The 19345-nt window shown below is 40.1% G+C and overlaps 1 protein-coding gene across 8 annotated transcripts in view; it reads right to left on the reverse strand.

Annotated features, from left to right (window-relative positions):
- Nucleotides 1–19345, reverse strand: part of adgrl3.1 (adhesion G protein-coupled receptor L3.1) — a 633648-nt gene that overhangs the window by 439997 nt on the left and 174306 nt on the right. The window lies entirely within an intron of this gene.

Here is a 19345-nt window from a genome sequence, read left to right on the forward strand (position 1 = left end):
AGTGACTCATTGGTTGAGTGATTGGAAATGGCAGGTACTGGTCAACGGTTGGGTTTTTTGACTGGGGAATACATCTGGTGGGGGTCCACAAGCATCAAGACTGCTCCTAATGTTTTTCTTGACATATAGCAATGAGTCAATGTATAAGGTCCAATTTCAAAATTTGAATAAATCTCAAAACTGTAAGATATTGTACCCTGTGAAGGAGCAGAGTTTAATTCCCAAAAGGACAGAGACAAACTAATGGAAGGTGTGCACATGTGAGAGGTGAAATTTAGTGCAGGTAGATGTTACATTTGGTAGGAAGAATGCAAAATGACTACATAAAGTAAAAGGAGTGACTCTACAAGGTAGTAGGAGCAAAGGGACCTGGGTATGTAAATGCATAAATAATTGAGTAGGTTCAGAAACTAACTAATAAAGCATGCAACTTATCAATAGAAGCATGAAGTTCAAAAGCAAGAAAGCCGCTTTAAACATGCAAAAAAGAAATACTGGTTTTGGCCAGCATTGGAGTATTGAGCCCAGGTCTGGGGACCACACATCAGGGAAGATGTGAAAGCATTAAACAGAGCATAAGAAAATCATAAGAACGATTCCAACAATAAGGAACTTTAGTTATGTGCATATGCTGGAGACACTGCAGCTGTTTTCCTTGGAGAAGAGAAGATTACAAAGATAAAGTGATCCAGACAGAGTCGACAGGGAAACACTGTCCCCTCTGGCAGAAGGATCCAGAACTAGAGGCCACTGACTTAATGTGATTGGCAACAGAAGCAAGGGTGACATGGTGGAGAACATTTTTTCTACATTTAACAATGTAACCTAGATTGGACTGCCCAAGTGTGTGCCAGTGGCAGATTTAATTGTGGCTTTCAAAAAAGAATTTGATCATTATTTGAAGAGAAATAAAGATAGCAACACTGCAGAGAAAACACAAAGAATGGAATTAGGTGAGTTGTTCTTACTGGAGCTAGCAGATACAAAAAGGGCCAACACTCATTTATGCTGGAACCACTTGTATTAATGAGTATGGCGCCTATAATTGTCACTTCCAAGTAAAACAAATCAGATGAAAAAAATCAACAAAACTCATGAAAGCCATGTTTTACAGTCATGTCACCATAAGGACAGGGAAGATGAGGGAACATGGGCCATCACATTAATACTTGCACTTCACCTCAGCCATTTCACCAATTTTGAACTGTTAAACTAGGCTTTTATTAAAATTTCCCTTGTGCATCCCAAAAAATATCCATACCGCTTGGAAATACAATTTTGATTGCTTTATAGAAGGGGATTAAAGAAAAATGATAAGCTGATTCTTCTTGGCTAAAAGTGATTATGTGATATAAAAGTTACAGTGCCAGGACCACAAGAAAAATAGTCTTTCCTTGGGAAGGACGCACAGTGCAGTACAACATGCATTACAGAGAAGAGATGTGAGCATTAGGCTGCACTTCACTGGCAAGAAATTTGAGTCCAAATCTATAATGAATTTGATTTCAAATTTACTTGTGATTATTTCCATACAACTGTGGAAATGAAGTGCAACTGGAATGCATATATTACACATCAAAAAGCTGATGAAAGCCAGATGAGGAATGCACAGAACTCCCAAGTGGATGATGAGGTGAGGTAGGGTGCACATTTGATGGAACATATTATGCACATAAATCCAGCTAGAATTTAAAGGTCTATGAAAACCAGAACTACCCATTCCTGAAGTATTGCTAATGTTCAAAAGATTTCTCTTCCAACACAAGTGATTGCCATCTTAGTGCCAAAATAAAATATGTGTTTAATGTTACTGTGAAGTTTACAAAAAATATCAACAATTATTTGAGTTTAGAAGACCAGACTGTAATTGTCTTTCAATTTCATTATCCTCGACCCCTGCCCACGCCCCCACCCCGATTAGATAACAGACACAAATTCCCCCATCTGCTGAAATGATTTTAAGATTACATTTCCCTGAGCATCCTCTGCTCCCAAAGCACGGAGCTGATTAATTAATCGTGCTTTGATATACCATGTGATTCCTCTGTGTGTTACCAGCAGATACTGAAGTGAAGTGGCATTTATACAGAATGTGAGTTTAATTTTGTGAGTTGTCAATGTTTTAATCAGATAAAAAAGAATACCCAGCTTCAAAAAATGCTTCCCTTGTAAACCTATATCCGTTGCATTTTCTAGACAAGTTTAAACCTCATTGCAGATAACGATGCACTACTGAAAAGTCTCCAGTTAACAGGACAACAATTTAACACAAATGCCAGGATTTAAGGTTTTATTCATTCTTGCCATGGTGCTGTAAATATTTTCCTTAAGGTATGACTATAGTAAGCTGACAGGGAAAGTGGTTTTCTATCAGCACCAATTGCACATCTCCTCGTGTCTGTGTGGGTTTCCTCCAGGCGCTCTGGTTTCCTCCCAAAGTCCACTGATGTGAAGGCTAGGTAGATTGGCCATGCTAAATTGCCCAGAGCATTCAGGGATGTGTAGTTTAGGCAGAATAGGCATGGGAAATGCACAGTTACCAAATTAGGGTAGGGGGCTCGGTATGGGTCAGATGCTCCTCAAAGGATTGTTGTGGGCTCAATGGGCCGAATTGCCTGCTTCTACGCTGTAGGGATTCTATGAGTCCTGGATCATGGGTTCACATCCTGCTACAGCATCCGCTACAGCAGTCATGTGTGCGTTTCTGTCAAACTTTACACATTAGTTTGAAATTATTTTATTATAATTTTATATAAAATATTAGCATTTGCTTCGTAGATTTATTTTTAAATTGATTTAAATTATAACCAAATGTTCAAAATAGAAAAAATTGTAGTGGGTCTGGCAGCATCTGTAGAGAAAAACTGGCCATGACAGTGTACAAAGATAATCTAGCAGTAGGGTTTCCCCTCTATCTCAATGGTCCTAGCTACATTGGGCTTCAGTGTTGAAGATATCAATGCAAGCAATAGAGGGCACCTCCATGTTGAAAGGTCCTCGCGGTCACTCACATTGACAATACTGTTTCTCCAAGTGTGCAGGACTGCTGGCCTGACACTGCTATAAGTTCACGATCCCCCACAGGACGGCAAGTGTAGAGGCAGTCGCTCAGAGGCCTCCTCCTGGATGGTTGTGGGTGTGGCAAGCTAATACTTTTATGAGCTAGGCATCAGGGTCATAACACCCACATCCAGCCCATCAGAGGCAAGGTGTGACTGTAAGTGAGGCAGGTAGGGGGATTCTGAGTTGAGGAGTGCATGAGCCTCAGCACTTGACCTTGACCAACAGGTGTGAGATTCTTGCTCCCTGTACGGATGAGGAAAAGGACTGTGGACAGGATGAGCCAGCTGACCACGGCACTTTGGTTCAGAAGGCCATTCAAGACGGGGGAGCAAAAAGACAGGTAGTTGTTATAGGGGATTCTATTATTAGGGGGACAGATAGTATCCGATGCAAGCCAGATCGGGAGTCCCGCATGGTGTGTTGCCTGCCCAGTGCCAGGGAGCAGGACATCTTCGACCGGGTTGAAAGGATATTGGAGCGGGGGTGGGAGGATCCAGTTTTTGTGGTCCACATTGGGACTAACAACATAAGCAAAGCAAGGGTAGAGGGCCTGTTCAGGGATTATCAAGCACTAGGAAAGAAATTGAAGTACAGGTCCTCAAGGGTCATAATCTCCGGATTACTGCCCGAGCCACGTGCTAATTGGCATAGGGAAAAGGAAGTTAGGGAAGTAAACACGTGGCTAAGGGATTGGTGTGGGAAAGAGGGTTTCCATTTCATGAGGCATTGACATCAGTTTTTGAACTGGGGGGATCTGTACCGTTGGGATGGCCTCTACCTGAACTGATCTGGAACCAGTGTTCTAGCGAAAAGGATAAATAGGGTGGTCAGTAGGACTTTAAACTTCTGAGCTGGGGGGAAGGGAAAGCGAAAGTGACAGGGAGTGTGGAGTTAAATGGAAGGATAAGCAACAGGGTAGCATGTGTACAGGTGGATTTAAGCTCGAGGCAGATTAGGAATACAGCAAACAGGAAGGATAGCTTAAGACATCTTGGGATTTCCAACCTGTCTAATAATGATAAGAAAGTTAGCATTAATGCACTTTACCTAAATGCTCGTAGTATTCGCAACAAAGTAGATGAATTAACAGCACAAATCCTCTTGACTGATTATGATGTGATAGGCATCACAGAGACATGGTTGCAGGGGGATGAGGACTGGCAGTTAAACATCCAAGGATTCACAACATATTGAAAAGACAGGGAGGTAGGCAGAAGGGGTGGGGTTGCCTTGTTAGTTAAGAATGAAATTAAATCTATGGCACTGAATGACATAGGGTCAGAAGATGTGGAGCCTGTGTGGGTGGAATTGAGGAACGACAAAGGCAAAAAAGCTATAATGGGAGTTATGTACAGACCTCCTACCAGTGATCAGGACCAGGGGCGCAAGATGCACTGAGAAATAGATAGGGCATGTCAGAAAGGCAAGGTCACGGTGATCATGGGGGACTTCAACATGCAGGTGGACTGGGTGAATAATGATGCTGGTGGATCCAAAGAAAAGGAATTCATGGAATGTTTGCAGGATGGCTTTTTGGAACAGCTTGTGATGGAGCCCACAAGGGAGCAGGCTGTTCTGGGCTTAGTGCTATGTAATAAGCCAGACTTTATAAAAGACCTTCAAGTAAGGGAACACTTGGGAGGCAGCGATCATAGTATGGTCGAGTTCAGTCTGCAGTTTGAAAAAGAGAAGGCAAAATCGGATGTAATGGTACTACAGTTAAATAAAGGTAATTACAGGGGCATAAGAGAGGAATTGACGAAAATCGACTGGAAGCAGAGCCTAGCAGGGAAGACAGTAGACCAACAATAGCAGGAGTTTCTGGGTGTAATTGAGGACACAGTACAGAGGTTCATGGCAAAGAAAAGAAAGATTATCCGGGATGGGATTAGACAGCCATGGCTGACAAAGGAAGTCAGGAAATACATCAAAGAAAAAGAGACAGTCTATAAAGTGGCCAAGAGCACTGGGAAATCAGAAGATTGGGAAGGCTACAAAAACAAACAGAGGATAACAAAGAGAGCAATAAGGAAGGAGAGGATCAAATATGAAGGTCGGCTAGCTAGTAATATTAGAAATGATAGTAAAAGCTTCTTTCAATACATAAGAAACAAACGAGGGGCAAAAGTAGATATTGGGCTGCTCCAAATTGATGCTGGAAGGCTAGCAATGGGAGATAAGGAAATAGCTGAAGAACTTAATAAGTACTTTGCGTCAGTCTTCACAGTGGAAGACATGAGTAGTATGCCAACAATTAGGCAGAGCCAGGGGGCAGAGTTGAGCATGGTAGGCATTACAAAAGAGAAAGTGCTAGAAAAGCTAAAAGGTCTAAAAATTGATAAATCTCCTGGCTCCGATGGGCTACATCCTAGAGTTCTGAGGGAGGTGGCTGAGGAAATAGCGGAGGCTTTGGTCGTGATCTTTCAGAAATCACTGGAGTCAGGGAAAGTCTCAGACGATTGGAAAATTGCTGTTGTAACCCCCTTGTTTAAAAAAGGATCAAGGCAAGAGATGGAAAATTATAGGCCGATTAGCCTAACTTAGGTAGTTGGTAAAATTCTAGAATCCATTGTTATGGATGAGATTTCTAAACTCCTGGAAGTGCAGGGTCAGATTGGAACAAGTCAGCATGGATTTAATAAGGGGAGGTCGTGCCCGACAAACCTGATAGAATTCTTTGAAGAGGTAACAAGTATGTTAAACCAGGGAAACCCAGTAGATGTTATCTATCTAGACTTCCAAAAGGCCTTTGATACGGTGCCTCATGGGAAGCTGCTGAACAAGGTAAGGGCCCATGGTGTTCAAGGTGAGCTACTGGCTTGGATTGAGGATTGGCTGTCTGACAGAAGGCAGAGAGTTGGGATAAAAGGTTCTTTTTCGGAATGGCAACCAGTGACGAGTGGTGTCCCGCAGGGTTCAATGTTGGGGCCGTAGCTGTTCACCTTATATATCAATGATCTGGATGAAGGGACTGGGGGCATTCTGGCGAAGTTTGCCGATGATACAAAGATAGGTGGACAGGCAGGTAGTGCTGAGGAGGTGGGGAAGCTGCAGAAAGATTTAGACAGTTTAGGAGAGTGGTCCAGGAAATGGCTGATGAAATTCAATGTGAGCAAATGTGAGGTTTTGCACTTTGGAAAAATGAATACAGGCCTGGACTATTTTCTAAATGGTGAGAAAATTCGCAACTCAGAAGTACAAAGGGATCTGGGAGTGTTGGTCCAGGATTCTCTAAAAGTTAACTTGCAGGTAGAGTCCGTAATTAAGAAAGCAAATGTAATGTTGTCGTTTATCTCAAGAGGGTTGGAATATAAAAGCAGCGATGTGCTTCTGAGGCTTTATAAAGCTCTAGTTAGGCCCCATTTAGAATACTGTGTCCAATTTTGGGCCCCACACCTCAGGAAGGACATATTACCCCTGGAGCGTGTCCAGCGGAGATTCACACGGATGATCCCTGGAATGGTAGGTTTAATGTATGATGAACGGCTAAGGATCCTGGGATTGTACTCATTAGAGTTTAGAAGGTTGAGGGGAGATCTAAAAAAAACTTTGAAGATAATGTATGGTTTAGAAGGGGTGGATGCTAGGAAGTTGTTTCCGTTAGGCGGGGAGACTAGGACCCGTGGGCACAGCCTTAAAATTAATTGGGGTAAATTTAAAACTGAAATGAGACAACATTTCTTCAGCCAGAGAGTGGTGCGCTTGTGGAATTCATTGCCGCAGAGTGCAGTGGAGGCCGCGACGTTGGATGCCTTCAAGGCAGAGATCGACAAATCCTTGAACTCAGGAGGAATCAGGGGCTATGGGGAGAGTGCAGGGAAGTAGAGTTGAAATGCCCATCAGCCATGATTTAAATGGTGGAGTGGACCTGATGGGCCGAATGACCTTACTTCCACTCCTATATCTTATGGTCTTATGGTCTTATTAACTCAGCGTCTTTCTCCACAAAGGTTGTCTGTCCTGTTGAGTGTTTCTAACATTCCATTTTCACGTTAGGTAGTGATCCTGGAATAACACAAATGACTGAACCTTCTTTTTCCTGCAGTTGTTTATGCTTACAAGATGGGTTATCTCTGACTGTGGCGAGTATAACAAGTGTCCCAGGTTCCAGCTCAAAGTTCACTCAGTTTAAAAAGACAAGTGAGACATTGTTCGTTGTATTCACTCTCATTTGCAAATAGAAAACCAGTTAATGAATATATAAACATGGAGTTTGACTTCAAAGTGTGAGCATGGCCAGGGTTTAGATCAAAGTGAGGATGAGGTCTTCAATGCTGGAGTTGAAAGGAAATAGACAGCATGATCCAACAGGGCATCAAGCTCCCAAACCATCTCTTCTTTCTGAAGGAAGGAAAGAAATGCATGCATTGACAAGGGGCTGACAGCAAGAAATAGAAATAATAACTTTGACTTTCTGATATCTGGTTGAACATCGACCTCAATTTTGACTTGATTACTCAATGTGATAGAACAGATGTTAATTTATAGTCAAAGGATAGAGTTATATGTAATCGTTATCTAAATAGAAGCTGAATCTATGCACATAGATGGAGTCTCCAAGTGGAAGATGGAGAAATGGAAAAGGGGAGAATATCTCATACCTGGGGCAATTTGGAAGATAATGGCATCCAGGCATCACTTCTCAATTGTGTTTTCAAAACTGTATACAAGTCTCAAAAAGTGCAAAATTTTCGTAACATTCATGATATCTGTGAACTATAGAAGAGAGTGCAACTCGCAACTCATTATTCCTTCACTCCTAGGACACAAATAATACCTGCACAAAAATATTTCACAGTCAAATATTGTCTCTCCTGGCTTGGACACACTCTGAATCATGCTTTACAGCTATTTTCTCAAACTCCACTTCAACCAGCCCAGGGAATGCCCTATGCCACCGTCAGAACAGATCCTGGAGAGGTGCTGACCCTATGCTATATGAGCAGAAAGGGTGTACATTGGCAACTGCAGAACTGACTCCAGACTTCACAAAGCCTCATGATAGGAACTCAAACATGAATGAGGAAATCTCATGCTGAATCAATACCATAGGTGAGGATGATCAAGGGCATAGAATTTACTCTGTACGGTGGAACATCACATTACTAAGTTTGGCTCAGCTGCCCCGCTTTTGCAATGAAGATACCACCCACTGTGTTTTATCGAATTTTCACTGTGTTACATGAGTTAGATTCAGAACAGATTTATTAGCTCAAGCATGGGCACCCATGAAGTGGTGTAGGTCATCAACAACATAATTATTTTCAAACATGATCTGTAACCTCAAAAAGCCTAACATATCACTCACTCTGACATTGCCATAAAGTTTAGGCTGCAACACTGGGTCAATAAGTATACGATGGCACACTAGGAGAACACCACATATACCTTAAAATGAGGTGCCAATCCGGTACAAATGGAACACAAAACTACAAAAAAATGTTGAAGTGTGCAAGCAGCAAGCAATAAACAAAGCTCAAAAGTTCCTTAATCAAAGGATCCAATCAAAGTTCTGTGGCACTACCATACTCAATCATGCATGGTAGTAGACAACTAACCCAGAGGAGGCGATTCCACAAACAACACAATCCTCCATGATGGCAGATTCCAGTATATCAGTACAAAAGATAAGGCAGAGTTGTCAGACATATTTTATCATTCTTCTGCGATCCCCAGGCTCTGAAATGCTGCCTTTCAATCACAGTTTTGCATTCCATGTAAAAAGCTATGGGCCACTGATAACATCTCAGCTTCTAAACTGAAGACCTGTGCTTCATGCTAGCAAATTCCCATCAGCTGTCTCATCATGAAGGTGTTTTGACTCAAAGCATAATCTAGCGTGCTGTCTACTGCACAAAGTATTTAGCAGGACTTTTGCTTGGGTGGTCACGGAGCAGGTTTCAATAAGGACACTAGCATTTGTTTGACAGTTAACAACCTCCTACTAAATCTAGAGGACGCAATGGAGATAATGCTGATAGGATTTTCTGTGCCCCAGATGGAAAGCCCAGATCTCAATGCAGAGAAAGACAGTGGTGACAACAACTGCTCTGTACACTCTGATTTTGATGACTTGTGGAGGTTCTTGTTGGCAAGCACTCATTGCTATAGTTTGTAGAAGACGAAGCTGGTGTAACTGACTCAATTTTGACTCTCATCAAAAGTTGTCTTTTGGTAGAAGTGGCTTCCCAGGTGCGTGAGAATTGCTCAATGTCTCTTTTTACATATATGTTGTCGGATGGAATATTTTCTCAGACATCCTAGTCTCTGGAGAACAATATATAGATCCTCATCTTTATTGAGTCAAAAATTTGGGTCAGGTTGAAAAATGCAATGAAAGGATCCTGGAGTTATCTCCTCAACCATCTTCTTGGATTTGGAGCTCTGGATTGATTCGGTTCTTGGGTCCCGACAGACGTCATTATAAGGTCGTAAAGAAGTAGCTGGAAATACAGTTTATGCATTGGCTTAAATTTTCCAAAATTCTTTAATTCAGGAATGTTATATTATAAAGGGCAATTATGAATATAACTCCCTTATTCAAAGAGGAGAGGAGACAGAAAGCAGGAAACTGTTGGTCAGTTAACTTCACAGCAAGAGAAGATGCTAAAAACTAGTATGAAATAGGTTATAGCAAAGCACTTCGAAAAATTCAAGGTAATTAGGCAAAGTTGGCATGGTGTTTTGAGAGGAAAATCATATATAGCCAAGATATTTGAAGGTTTTGTGGAATTAACCCTCGAGGAAACAACAAATGTACAATACTTAGATGGCCAGAAGGTTATACCAGAAAACAAATGCTCATGCTGAAGGATATAAATGTACTGACATGCACAGAAGACTGGCTAGCCAACAGAAAACAAACTATTCATGAATAGGTCACTTTCTGTTTGCAAGATATAGTGAGTGGTGAACCACAACGATTAGTGCTGTGGCCTCAATGTTTTTTCAAATGTTGTCCATAATTTGGATGAAGGTATGGTTGCTATATTTGCGGATAACACAAAGATCGGTAAGAACTTACATCGTAAAAAACATCATGAGGAAGTTTCAAAGGAATATGGATCGTTTGTGAGCAGACAAGAGTGTGGCAAATGGAGCATAACGTATGAAAAATGTGAACTTGTCCACTTAGATAGGCAGAATAAAAAAAAGCCTAAATGATGAGATTGCAGAGCTTTGAGATGAAGGGGGATTTGGATGTTCCACAGCATGAGTCACAGAGGTTTACTGTGCAGGTAAAGCAAGTAATCAGGAATGCTAATAGAATGTCATTGTTTATTACAAGAGAAGCTGATTACAGAAGTAGGTTTGTATGCTTCAAATACCAATGCATTAGTAACATCCCATCTGGAGTACTCAATATCCTGATCTCCTTATTTAAGGAAGGATGTAAATGCATTGGAAGCAGTTCAGAGAAAGTTTAGTTGACCATTTCCTGGAATGTGTGGGTTGTTCTATGAAGAAATGTAAGACTAGCTAGTTTTGTATGCATTGGAACTTAGAATGATAACATGTAACTTAATTGAAACATAAGATCTTGAGGGGTCTTGACAGAGTGAAAGTGAAAAGGAGGTCTCCTCTTGTGGAAAAATCTAGAACTGGGGTCACTGTCTAAAAATAAGATGTCCCCATTTAAGAAAGAGACAAAGAACACTTGTTTTTCTTGAGTCTTTGGAGTTTTCTTCCTCAAAAGGCAGTTGAAGAGGACACTTTGAATATGTTTAACGAAGAGGTAGATTCTTGGTAAGCAAAGGGGGATGAAGGATATGAGGAGATAGGCAGTAATATGGAACACTCATGTCAGTCTGACTTTATTAAATAGTGGAGTAGGTTCAAGCAACCAAGTGTCCTACACCTGCTCCTAAATTATACCTTTAGTTGTAACAAAGAGTATGTCCGAGGTTCCTTCCTTGCGAAGGTCTAAAGCCATGCAGCTTCTGGGGACGGATTTACAAAGACAAAGGTAACAAAGAAGAATGTGTGTCAAGGTTTTCCTTACTAAACACAAAAGGGAAACACCTTCAAAGTTTTCACAGCAAAATTTACCTACCTTCCTAAAGGTTGTTGTAATTGTAACATACCTGGGAGTCATGTATGTGGGAATTCATTTTCCTCCCAAACCCATGGAATGAGGACATGGTGCCTTGATGTGAACAAAAGCCTGCCAGCTTTGAAGACCCCCATCAGGAATAACACTGGGGTTGCAGGCTTTGTTGTTTTTCATCCTTTTGATTGCTTACAACTCTTGCATTGTGGTTCACCCATGGATTCTACCACCATGGACTGGGGGAATAAGCTGGAGAGTATCAATGCCATTGGGGGTTCACGATTAATTATTGAAAATATTGCTTTCAATTGTTAACAAATGGCATTGGCACCATTATGGACAGAGACACCATTATGTGAATGAGAGGGATTTTGTCTACTGGACTTCAGTCTATAGATGACACAGTGGTTTCAAAAAAGCTTCGCATTTCATCACCATCAGTATACTAGTTGATTCCGTGGTTTTTCACATCCCACTACATGTCACCTATTGGCTAAATTTACCTTTTCACATCAACTTTGATGTGTTGCAATGTTGCCTTCTTGACTTGGAACATTGTATCATTCTGCTAGACATTGAAGTTGCTTTGGTTTGTCATAAGAGATTACATACTTCCGCACTATCTTCATAGAGGTGTCCTGGTGACAAATACTTTCAGAAACTTAAGTGGAGCAGCCACATAAATAGAGTTTCCCAAGTCAGCCTCTGGGAATACTTCAGTAAGTGACTCATATCAAGATTCCCTGTAGTTTTCCTACCATCAACAAGGCTCTATTGTCATAGAATACTCTGTACTTGCTTGAAAGTAGCTCCTCCAACAACTTTCAGAACCTGGCCAGTATCCAGGGCAAAATAATCCACTTGATCGATCTTGCCTCTACCAGGTTGCATATTCAATCACTCTCACAAGAGCGCCGTGAGAGAAGCATGCATGTTGGACAAGATGTACTGCAACAGTTCACTAAAGCACATTCAACAGTATTTTCCAAATCTACAAAGTCTACCTTTAAGAAGAACTAGAACCATTAGAAACACCATTACCTGCAGGTAATCCTGGAGGTCACAGAGTATCTGATTTGAAAGTATGCTGCTGGTCCTTTACAATCACTGATTTGAAAATTTGGAACTTCCTCCCTAATGACAAAGCCGCACAACAAAGACTGCAGTGGTTTGACAAGATAACTTACAAGCAACTTCTCAAAGGCAATTAGAAATGGATAATGATACTGGTCTCCTCAGCAATGTCTACATTCCACAACAAACAAGAATGAAATGCTGGTCATTTCATCTTAACACTGTAGAGTTTTCGAACAACCATATGGCCTTCCACTTAACTATACAAGACTTGAACTGTCAAAGCAGAATTCCATTTCAACCTTTCTCCTCTCTTGGATGTCAAATCTCACTTTGATTCCAAAACCTTTTGCCTCCCTCACCCCATTCAAAACAGAAAACTGAATGCTCATCACACCACTAATCACTTCTGCAACCCTTGCTGGACAATTGGATCAGGAGGACTCAATTGCCAATAAGGAGAGATTTATTGAATGAAGAGATGAGCATGGCATTGTCTTCAATCGAACTGATCGTCCAGGAATGGTATATAACCAGATACCTTATCATTTGACATTTTATATCACTGCCAAAATTGAATATTATCACCTTAGCATTTTATGACTAATTTGTTTGCCATTAGTTAGCAATTCAAACCTTCCTGAAACATTTCAAAAACTGCTTTAATTTTACATTTTATTAGAAATGACTAGGACAGTAGTTCTTGTTGCTGTCTGACGTTTGGCGCATTGGCTGTGTAAGTAAGTATTTCAATGTACAGTATGCATTACTTCTAATTAAATTGTTTAAAAGATTCAGAGTATAGTATATGTCTCTAAGCAAGGCGTATGTCTGTCTTCGTGTGTGTCTAAGCCAGACAGAGAATTTAACAGCATTAGGACTTTCCAACTTCACCTTGAGTGATTGACAGGCATGTCTCTGGAGTGTGTTAACTTTTCTTCCATAACTTATCATGTGACTATGATAATGTGACAATATCTACATTTGAGAATGCACCCTCACCTATTACTGTGAAGCACAACTGCAAAATTTCGAACATGGATGTAATTTTCTCAGTCATTCCCAAAAAAAATTAAATTTCTGTTGATGCTAATCTTACATGAATCTCAACAGATAAAAGAGTATAGCTTTTCCTTTTCTCCTCGAAACTATTTTTCCGTTTGACCACAAGCAACATTGTCCATGTCAACAGAATCTCTATTAGCAAGTCAGGTAGACCTCTCATCTTTCATATCAGGTGGAGCAAATGGAGCTCACTCTTCAGATTAGCCTCCTTAATAACTGGAGTCATTAGCTTGATAATTCATCTATGCACATGTGGCAGTGTATACTGCAGGGTCAAGCTTCTAAAAAGGAAGGCTTGAAACTTTGCAGAACAGATCTCAGTTTGATGTTTAATATAAAGTGTCAAAACATTTGCACGGAATATAACTTTAAAAAAATCTTCCATTACCCACTCTTACACCTCAACTTTTAAGAACAAACGTCAATTTATCCCAAGTCATTAATCTTGGAACCTAAGGTCGTCAACACAATACAAAGATTAAAACACCTCAAAAGGACACCCGGCTACCAAACGGAATGTTGAATTGTTTTTAATTTTTGCAAGTAAAACAAACTGACTAAGATATTGATTGTTACCAATTTCACTTTTTTATATTCATTCAGGGAATGTGGGTGTTGCTGGCTGGCTCAGCATTTAATATCTATCCCTGGCCATCATTAAGGAGGTGACGGTAGGCTTCCTTCTTTGAACTTGCAAAGTTCAAAGAAGGTAGTCCACCAAAAATAGTTTGGAAGCTGCTGTCTAAACAGTCGTTGTCAACTTTTGCAGTGCATCTTGTAAATAGTACATGCTGCTGCTACTGTGCAGTGATGGTGGAGGAAGTGGAATATTTGTGGATGTGGCGCCTGTCAGGCAGTTGCTTTGACCTAGATGGCGACAAGATCCTTGAGTAATTGTTGAAGTTACACCAATCCAGGCATGGATGACAAGGCACTCATCTGGTGAGAAATTTTCCATCGCACTCCTGGTCTGAGCCTTGTACACAATGAACATGCTTTAGGGAGTCAGGAGGGGGGAGTTACTTTACAGGATTCTTCGTTTTGGGCTTGCTCTTGCAATCACCGTATTTGCATGCAAACCCAGTTTAGTTTCCAGTCAAAGATAACCCCCTGGATGTTGATAGTAGGAGCAAAGGAATATAGGAACATAAGAACAGGAGTGGACCTTTCAGTCCCTCAAGGCTGATGCACCATTTAATGAGATCATGGCTAACCTGTGGTTTTAATCTTGATACCGACATTTGGCCTTGGCCCTTAATACCTTTGCTGAGCTAAGGCTTATCTACCTCCTTTTAAAAATTCACAACCGATCCAGAATCCATCACTGTGTATGGAAGACAGTTCCAAAAATCTATCCCACTTGATATGTGGAGGTGCTTTCCAACATCTCTTCTGAATCCTCTGGTTCTAAATCTCAGTTTATGCCCCATAGTGCTAGAATCCCCAACTGGTGGAAATAGCTTATCATCATCTACCTTTTCCTTTCAATGTCTTGAAAGACTTCAAACAGATCACCCCTTAACTTGCTAAATTCTAGAGTAAACAGATTTAATTTTCCATACAATCTTTCTTTATAATTTAGCCTCTTAATTCCAGGTATCATTCTTGTTGCATTCCCTCCAAGGTCAATATATCTTTCCTATGTTGTGCTGCCCATATCTGCTGGGCACCTGTTGATTGGGGCAGATTGGGTGGAGTCAGAGATGGCAATGCCATTGAATGGCAAGACTACAGTTACATCCTCTTGTTGGAGTTGCTCATTCCCTGGTACTCACGTAGCGTGAATTTTAACTAGTCACTTACAGCCTAAGCCGTGATATTGTTCAGGTCTTGTTGCTTTTGGACACAGACTGCTTCTGCACCTGAGAAGCTGCAAATGTGTAATATTCAGCATCATCAGTGAACATCCCTCTTCTGATCTTATAACGAAGGAAATTTGACTCGTTTAGTAAGTTCTAAAATGTTCTATGATTAATTGCTTTTAAGATTGGGTGTGTGGGCCCAGAGGAGACATCACTTTGTTCAAGATAAGAGGGAGCTACTTCAGTATACAGTGGGAATTGAAAATGACAGTAACTCCTTACAATCTTGAATTAATAATACTCTACCAATATTAAGCATGGTGTTATACTCTTAGACATTCAGAATCAGTACCTTGCACAAGTTTGCTTCTCAGGTGAGTTCATCACTAACTGCACTCACATGATAGTATTTCTGGAAAAGATAAATCAAGTAAAAGCATTTTTTTTCCCATTCAGTTCAAAACCATACTTTTGTTTTATTTGTCAGAGACAAATATTTCAACACCAGAATATCAATGTAGGAGTTCCTCAGGGTAGTATCTGAGATCGAACCTCATCCAGATGCTTCATCAGTCATCTTCCCCCCATCATAAGGTCAGAAGGTGGAATTCACTGATGACTGCACAGTTGTCAGCTTTACTCCCAGATTCTCTTACACCAAAAGCAGTATATATCTGCTTTGTGGCAAGACCTGGACAAAATTCAGCCTTGGGCTTATAACTGGCAAGTGACATCCACACCAATCAAGTGCCAGCCAATGCTATTTTCTTTGCTAGCATGGACAGTACTGGCTCAATAGTATCTTTTTATGCGAAATACGGATGAACAATAAATGTTGGTCTTACCATGAGTCCATGTCCAAAAGGAGAATAAAATGACTCCAGATAAGAGATTATATTCCTGTTAAAGTATTACATGTAAAAATATAAAGTGTCCAAGGTTGAATTTGAAAAATAATTTTTATATCTCCATAGTCTGATTTAAATGACATTCCCGCTTCCGTAATTTGTGAACATTGCAACACAGAGGCACTGACTCTTCCCAATCAATACCCTTCCTCTGACTTCCAGGTTAAAAACAAACTACCTCACCTGCTTCCCTCTCAGTTATATATATCGTTACATTCTCACACGGGCCAACCTTATCATCAGAAAACCATTGTCAAGGTTCAAATTGAATGTTAAAGCAAGATGGTGATGACATTTTTTACAACAGCTTGGAGTAGAGTCACTGATCGTATTTCTCTTACAAGTTGCACAGCAGAAGTATCAGAAGAATGAATCGTTCCTAAATCATTTGTGGTTACTGGGTATCACTTCACCCATCGCTTCTAAAAGCAGACTGAGAACGTTGGTTGAATGCCATCCTGTGAGAGCAGTGCAAATATTAGCGTCAGAACAATGAGTGCAAAATATAGGTATGTAGGCAACTGTACTAACGATAATACAAATACTCAGTGGATCTGACAGAGTCTGTTGGGTTTGAAAATACTGTCAAATTTTATGGACTAAACATAGCTGCTCTTTTGTCACCTGTGATTTCAAATAAACCTACTGGACTATAATCTGATGTCATGTAACTTCTGACTTTGACCACCCTGGTCCAACATCTACATTATGGCTAGCAACTATAGGGAGAAAACAACAAAATTATGTTATCGGTCCATGTCTTCCATGAGTATACAGGTGGATGGGATAAAGAACAAAAGGGAAGGTCTACATTGCTGTGGGTTTAAAAGAGAGACTAAAATGATAAATGGTTCAAGGCTAATGGAACAAAGAATTTTAAGAAGGCATTTAGAGAAAGTGCTAATTTTAGCATTCTCTAATTGTTGCTGCCTGAATGCAAAGAGGGAGAGTAACTAGAGAAAAAATTGCCAACAAAATTGAAGTCAAATGGGAGTAGGGGCCAAGAAATATCCCCCAAACTGTTAAACTGAATGAAAAGTGCCCAATTGAAAGAGGTGGTACTGTTCCAAAAGCTTGTGCAGAGCTTAATTTGAAGGATACACTGGGACCAGAGATAGAGGTCAGAGTGAAAGCAAGGTGGAGAACTGAAATAACGATGAAAATGCTGTCAGATTATATGGACCAAACACAGGTGCTCCACAATGCAGTGATCTTTTGTTTTTATTTCAGTTTTCCAGCAAGCATGGTATTTTAGTTTTATAGAAAAACTATCAGGGTAAAAGTCAAAATATGATGTTAAATCTACTTTTGTCAATCGTTTATTAGCACAAGAACATTCTTGACAGTAAGGAATGCATGACAATCCACATTATGAAACAATGACTGATGACCAACAACATTGTGGATTTTGTCCTTTTAGTGCCTGGTTCACAGACATCAATTAACATGTGACCCCAACTTCGTCCACATTTGATTCTATGTTAATACACAAATTGCATCCCAACATAATTTTTATCATTTGTAATGAATGTGCTTGATCATCAAATATTAAGGCCGTGCCTGATTAAAATGATAACTAAAAAAAACTGTAACAAGAAGCAGGATTTAACCATTTAGATTCTTGAGCCTGCGCTGCCATTTAAATGATCATGCATGAGTTAAATGGAGCTTTCATTTCACTTTCTTGCCCATTCCCAGAACATTTAATTCTATTGTCAATCAAAAAAATACCTGAATACATTAACTAACTCAGCCTCTATTGCTGTTTGGGTAGATATTTTCAAAGATCAAGACCTAGAGTCCGAGAATCATAAAGAGGTACAGCACAGAAGCAGCCCCTTCGGTCCAATTCATCCATGTTGACCTGATATCCGAGATAAATCGAGTCCCATTTGCCAACAATTGGCCCATATCTCTCTAAACCTTTCCTGTTCCCATCCAGATGCCTTTTAAATATTATAATTGTAACAGCCTTCACCATTTCCTCTGGCAGCTCATTCCATACACACACCACCCTCTGAGCGAAAAAGTTGCCACTTAGGTCCCTTTTAAACCTTTCCCCTTTAAAATGTAAAGAAAAGAAACCTCCTCAACTCCACTTTACATAGGAAACCTTATATTTTGAAATTGTGCTTTCTCATTTTAGATTCCACCACCTGAGGAAATATTGTTTCAGCATTTAGCCTATCAAAACTACATCAGAATCTTGCAGGTTTCAATTAGATCAGCTCTCATTGCTTTCTCTCACTTCAGGGGAAACATCTGTTTAGTAACTGGGTTTTATGTTTCTGTTTGAACAAGGTGTGAAGTTTGTGTGTAAATTTTCAGTTGGGGAGAGCTTGCTACAGAACAGGCTGCTCAGCTCCAGTCTCATGTTCTAAAACACATTATCTGCCATCAGATAGAAACTGATTGTCCTTCTGGAAGAGTGGCTGAAAGAAGCTTTTATAATTTCTGAGCAAACAGTGTCTGCCAAGATGTCAGGGACAACCGTGTCCAATCCATCACTTGCCCGCATTATCAGATCTAGACACAGTCTATTGCCGTAGCATTTTATTTTTGTCTTCAAGAGTAACCATATTTTTCTTTTAGGTAAGTGAATCTCCGCAGAGTGAAATTCACTTTCTCCACACCCTTTATCTGGAGTATGCCTTTTATATTGATCAGAGGGGTAAGTATTTACATTTTCATTTAAAAACTTCATGTTAACCGATTCCGCATCTTCATCAAATGGGTTGTATTTTATAATAAATCTTTCATGTTTATAAAAGATACCTGGTTGATGCATCTTTTCATTCAAAATCTAAGAAAGTGTATGTTGGCCATGTTGGGATTTGGGTTAAATTTTTTTTATTTTAATGGTGTGATTCGTGGAGTAGTGTGACCTCATTTCAAATTGTTCATACACTTTTTGCCATACTCCAACAGGTATAGAATTGTTTCGGATGCAAGTGTGTCCTTCTTTAATTAAGGGAAACAAAACTTGGTTCAAAACTTTGTGTTGTATCATGAACGTGCTACAAACCTTTATCAAGAGTTCTCTACTTCAACTCTGCCTCCTACCACCATCCTGCAATAAATGCTAACAGTCCATTTGCTTACTTAATTACTCACTGTTCTTGCATGCCAACTCTTGGGTTTAATATACCATGACACCCAGATCTCTGAACTGTAGCATTCCTTAAACTTTCACCAACTAAATAATGTTGTATTTTTCTATCCTTTCCATTTTAATAGACCACCCCACATTTTCTCATATTCGTGTGCATTTGTCAAATTTTGTACCCTATCACGACATTCCTTTGCTGGCTCTTTGAATCTTCCTCACAGCTTGTTTTTTTTCTCTCATCAGCAAATTTGATGACAATGAATTTGATCTCTTG

The sequence above is a fragment of the Stegostoma tigrinum genome, chromosome 3 (genome assembly GCF_030684315.1).
Source record: "Stegostoma tigrinum isolate sSteTig4 chromosome 3, sSteTig4.hap1, whole genome shotgun sequence".
Classification (NCBI taxonomy): domain Eukaryota; kingdom Metazoa; phylum Chordata; class Chondrichthyes; order Orectolobiformes; family Stegostomatidae; genus Stegostoma; species Stegostoma tigrinum.